Source organism: Thalassophryne amazonica, chromosome 16 (assembly GCF_902500255.1).
Source record: "Thalassophryne amazonica chromosome 16, fThaAma1.1, whole genome shotgun sequence".
Lineage (NCBI taxonomy): Eukaryota > Metazoa > Chordata > Actinopteri > Batrachoidiformes > Batrachoididae > Thalassophryne > Thalassophryne amazonica.
The window spans coordinates 80254789-80260788 of record NC_047118.1 but is presented as its reverse complement, the minus strand read 5'-3'; positions in this window follow the sequence as shown (position 1 = coordinate 80260788).

Here is a 6000-nt window from a genome sequence, read left to right as displayed (position 1 = left end):
CAGACAGAGCTTTAATTCATTTGAAAGCTTGACTCTTAGTCTTGTCCATCCAAATTGGAAGTCCCAAAAACCAGTTTTATTTGTTATTATCTATCGTCCACCTGGTCGTTACTGTGAGTTTCTCTGTGAATTTTCAGACCTTTTGTCTGACTTAGTGCTTAGCTCAGATAAGATAATTATAGTGGGCAATTTTAACATCCACACAGATGCTGAGAATGACAGCCTCAACACTGCATTTAATCTATTATTAGACTCTATTGGCTTTGCTCAAAAAGTAAATGAGTCCACCCACCACTTTAATAATATCTTAGATCTTGTTCTGACTTATGGTATGGAAATAGAAGACTTAACAGTATTCCCTGAAAACTCCCTTCTGTCTGATCATTTCTTAATAACATTTACATTTACTCTGATGGACTACCCAGCAGTGGGGAATAAGTTTCATTACACTAGACGTCTTTCAGAAAGCGCTGTAACTAGGTTTAAGGATATGATTCCTTCTTTATGTTCTCTAATGCCATATACCAACACAGTGCAGAGTAGCTACCTAAACTCTGTAAGTGAGATAGAGTATCTCGTCAATAGTTTTACATCCTCATTGAAGACAACTTTGGATGCTGTAGCTCCTCTGAAAAAGAGAGCTTTAAATCAGAAGTGCCTGACTCCGTGGTATAACTCACAAACTCGTAGCTTAAAGCAGATAACCTGTAAGTTGGAGAGGAAATGGCGTCTCACTAATTTAGAAGATCTTCACTTAGCCTGGAAAAAGAGTCTGTTGCTCTATAAAAAAGCCCTCCGTAAAGCTAGGACATCTTACCCCTGATGCACTGTTTCTTTCTCTTTTTGCTCTGTATGCACCACTCTGCATTTAATCATTAGTGATCGATCTCTGCTCCCCTCCACAGCATGTCTTTTTCCTGGTTCTCTCCCTCAGCCCCAACCAGTCCAGCAGAAGACTGCCCCTCCCTGAGCCTGGTTCTGCTGGAGGTTTCTTCCTGTTAAAAGGGAGTTTTTCCTTCCCACTGTAGCCAAGTGCTTGCTCACAGGGGGTCGTTTTGACCGTTGGGGTTTTACATAATTATTGTATGGCCTTGCCTTACAATATAAAGCGCCTTGGGGCAACTGTTTGTTGTGATTTGGCGTTATATAAAAAAAAAATTGATTGAAATTGATTGATGTTTGGCCTTTGCCGGCACCAATCCACAGCCATAACTGTCCCATAACTCTTCTCTCAGTAAATAATTGGTTTCGATCCTCAACCTGGCAAAAGTACTACCAAAGGGCCTCTGCTGTCAACTGCACTGCCAAAACGTGTCCAAGGTGTGATCTGTAACAGAACAACGACATGAGGGCGAACTGTTCTAATTCATTCTACAGTGCGTGGTCCGTTATAATTGACGCACCAACGGTGAGGTTTTTAGCACATGATTCTTGTAAAAAAATATCACACCACCCAGTTCCCCAGGTAAGTCTATGTTGGGCTCTCAAAAACCTCAACATCTTCTGTGAAGATGAAAAAAGTCAACTTCCTCCTCTGTTGCAGCAGTTGAGCTTGAAGCCTCGCTCTCTGTCACAACCCTAAAGCCCCTTTCACACTGACGCAAACGTAGAGCTGTATTGTGGCATACCGTCTACACCGAGTTGAGCAGCTCTGTGCCCACTTTTCGCAGCTCTATGTCGAATTTTTGCTCCCTACGCAGCAGTATGTTGAGGGCTATGCATGTAGGATGGAAGAAATTAAACATGTTTAATTTTTTTGGCGTAGAGCACTGGACACAGAAAATATGCAGTTTTAAGCAGGTCTGTGCAACACCGCGCTCTTGTACACATCCAAAAACTGAGTGTGTGCATCCGGAATGAATCAGCTGGAAAACAGGATCACGCAGCCGCAGCGCCTGTGTGATCAGAACAGCTGATGTAACAGATGGACGTGTGTGTGCTCAGAACAGGGAATCGAACCTCAACTCATAAATCCAGATTTCCAGAAACACAACAGAAACATCATATTGGCCTCTCTTCATTGGCTCCCTGTTAATTCTAGAATAGAATTTAAAATTTTTCTTCTTACTTATAAGGTTTTGAATAATCAGGTCCCATTTTATCTTAGGGACCTCATAGTACCATATCACCCCAATAGAGCGCTTCGCTCTCAGACTGCAGGCTTACTTGTAGTTCCTAGGGTTTGTAAGAGTAGAATGGGAGGCAGAGCCTTCAGCTTTCAGGCTCCTCTCCTGTGGAACCAGCTCCCAATTCGGATTAGGGAGACAGACACCCTCTCTACTTTTAAGATTAAGCTTAAAATGTTCCTTTTTGAAAAAGCTTATAGTTAGGGCTGGATCAGGTGACCCTGAACCATCCCTTAGTTATGCTGCTATAGACTTAGACTGCTGGGGGGTTCCCATGATGCACCCAGTGTTTCTTTTTATTCACCTCTTTTTGCTCTGTATGCACCACTCTGCTTTTAATCATTGGTGATTGATCTCTGTTCTCTTCCACAGCATGTCTTTTTCCTGATTCTCTCCTCTCAGCCCCAACCAGTCCCTGCAGAAGACTGCCCCTCCCTGAGCCTGGTTCTGCTGGAGGTTTCTTCGTGTTAAAAGGGAGTTTTCCTTCCCACTGTCACCAAGTGCTTGCTCATAGGGGGTCGTTTTGACCATTGGGGTTTTTCTGTAATTATTGTATGGCTTTGCCTTACAATATAAAGCGCCTTGGGGTGACTGTTTGTTGTGATTTGGCGATATATAAATAAAATTGATTTGAAACAGCAGGTCTCTCTCTCTCTCTCTCATATCAAACTTGAATAAGTGCTGTGACTTTTTAAAATAAAAGCGCAGTCGCTGCATGTCGGTGCAATCATCAGACGACCTGATCGATCAGGTCTGATCAAACCTGAATATGTTATGTTTCGGACGCGGTCGGAGCACCGACCCAGCGTTTGAAAGGACCCAGCATAAAATAAGCAGAGCACGGTTCAAAAGATAACAGAATTTAATATACATAACAGTGGGTGAAGTGCTATACAACTAAAACGCCCGCGGTCTGGTGAGGTGGAAACACTGCGTGCTCTCAACAGCGCAAACGGTCCGGAGCCACAGCAGTTCGGACCCAAGGACCCCGCCGACACCCCCCAGGTGGCCGCGACAAACCAAGTCTGTGAAGAAAGAAAACATGAGGTGAGTCCAACTCCACACAGAGAGACACAACTCAAAGGTGCACGCAATCAGCAAACACTTCCTGGCTTAAATCTATACATCAGCTTCTCACCCTGCAGGCACGGAACAACTCAGTTCAAATCTCCACTGCAGCAGAAGCTGATTAGACAATTAGCATAATGTGACAGCTCAATACAACAAGGTGTGAGGGACACCAAATCCACTGTCATTACTTCATAAAAGTCACCAAAAGCAAATTACCTCAGGAAGTGTGCTGAAGAGCGTGAGACCTCACCCAATCCTCCTTCACAGACTGTGGCGTCAAACCTGGAGCGGTCTCTGCGTCCGTGATGGTGAGATTGTTCTCCTGACGTCGATCTCACACGTCTGCTCACAAGGTCGAGTCTCTGGCAATCACACACTGTGCATTCAAGATTTAAATGCAGCAATCTCTGTTTAAGACAAAATACACCACAGCTGTGAGTCCTGATGACCTGCACGTGAAAACAAGCCTCAGGTGTTCAGGGTGAGGTCCTAATGCTCAGCCACTCAGTCCTGAATGCATACCACCTGGTGGGAGAAACAGAAAACAAAAACCAAGCCAGCCAAACACCCCAGCCCACAACAGTACCCCACCCTCACGGGAAGCCTCCCGGCGACCACACAGACCTGGGCCAGAAAAAACAAAGCCCCCCTCCAGGGACCATGGCTGGAATGTTGGCTGGGAACAAAAAACACCTCCCGCAGCTTCAGTTTCAGCTCCTTGTGCTGACGATCCAGCTGGGAAAGGCCTGTCTCCAGGAGCTGTGCGTTACTGTGCTCTGACGACAGCTCCATCATCAGCTGCTCCACCTGCAATGTTAATTTCTTCATGCAGTCATTGATCATCTCAATGTTGAGCTTCTCTAGTTCTTCCTTCAGCTGGATAATGCACGCTTCCAGCCGCCTCTTCTCTGTCAACAGGGAACTTTGTGCCGAGACTATCACTCTCATCCTGGAGCTCATCCTTTCTCACCCTGAGCCTGTCTGCAGTAGACTGCTCCGCAGCTGACACTCCAGTGCAGAGATATCCTTTGTTGACTTTAATGGTCTTGCCCTCTGTTTCATTTAGCAAACCTGTTAGAGTCTCCACCTCTGACTGCATCTTTGCGTTCATTCCTGTCGACTCTTACTTTAGTTGTTCACTTTGCATAATTTTGGCCAGGAGTTCTTGAACCTGTGCACTCAGCCTTCTTCCGACTGTGTGTTAAAGTCTGCTTAGTCATAAGACAAATAAAAAGAAAAAAAAGACAAACACAAACAACCATATCAACCCCCCCCCCCCCCCCCCCTCCCCAGAGGACCGTCCCATCAAACCCTGGGAAGAGGAGAAAAGAAAAAACACAACCCAAACTTAAGCTTGCAGAAAAAAAAAACTCTTCCCCCCCCCCGGACGACATGTATGGACCAACACCCCCCAGAGGACATCCCGCCAGCTCCAGGAGTAATAACCACAGCCGAGGTCCCTCTGGGATCAAAAGTCACCCACGGGGACTCCCAGAGGACCGTTCCATCAAACCCCAGGAGACGCCCCCCCCCCCCCATGATTAACAGACCCAGCCCCGGCCGTCTACGGCTAGATGGAGCCACAGTCCTTTCCCCCCCAGAGGACACCACAGTCACACCCTGAGGGCGGAAACGGGGAAAAAACAAACAAACAAAAAAAAACAACAACCCCAACCCCACCCCCTCAGCGCAGTGGAAACTGGAAGTACGTCCAGTGTCACCAACCATGACTATACCCCAAAAGTCAACCGGGAGGAGTGGAACAGCGGTAATGGCGTACGGCACAAGACGGTGCCACCCCTCCGACTTTTAAACCAGCCACCAGCTGCAGGTATATTCCACTGCCCCAAACCTCAGCTACGCCGATGGCATACGGCTCAAAGGCGCGCTGAAGCCGGAGGTGGAACAGGGAATCAACAAAAAAAAACAACCCCGAACCCCCCCCTCCCGGATGCAGAGGTTACCCGGGTGTTGGGTTTGCACCCTGTTTTTAAAGAAATGAGAGGCACAAACACTGAAAAGAAAACAGCCAGAGAGAGACAAATATATATATTTTTTGCTCTGTGCAGAGGAGAACAATGAAGCAGCTTGTAAGTGCTCAGCTACAAAGCTCTCCTAAAATCTCCTCCTCTGGCCCAGCCTTTTATTTAGTTCATCAACATGAGAAAAAACAAACAAGGACAGTCGGGAGAGGTTACACATGAGTCATGTCTGCAAGAGGGAGATATTGGGACAAGGTGACTGCTGGAACCTTCCATTCCTGCGACATGAACCTTGTGGCTCCCACAGCAGGATAAGGCACTTATGTAAAATGAAAAATAGCTTGCTCACTCATGAAGAATGCAGTCAACAAGTCTTTCTTTCTAAAATCTCCTCTTCTCACAAAGAGGAAAAATAATAAGCATAAACTATAAGAAAATAAATAATAATAATATAAGCATAAACTAAAGAAAATAAATGATAATAAGAGCATGAACTATATAAAATCCTTGACACCGGGAAACGCCCAACATAACCAAACTGCACCACTCCAGCAATGCCGACAACGTACGGCTCACACGGCTGGAGCCAGAGAATAAGAGAGGGAACAACAAAAACAAAAAAGAAAAAACAACCCAATTACCCCCCCCCCCCCCATCACCCCCCAGAGGACCGTCCCATCAAACCCTGGGAGGTGAAACCAAAAGAAATAAAAAAGAAAGACCAACAGACAAACATAAGTCACCTGGGTCCATGCCATGCTCCAGACAGCCTGTATTTCAACTCCACCAGACCACTGAAAGTGCTAAAATCCACAAAAACA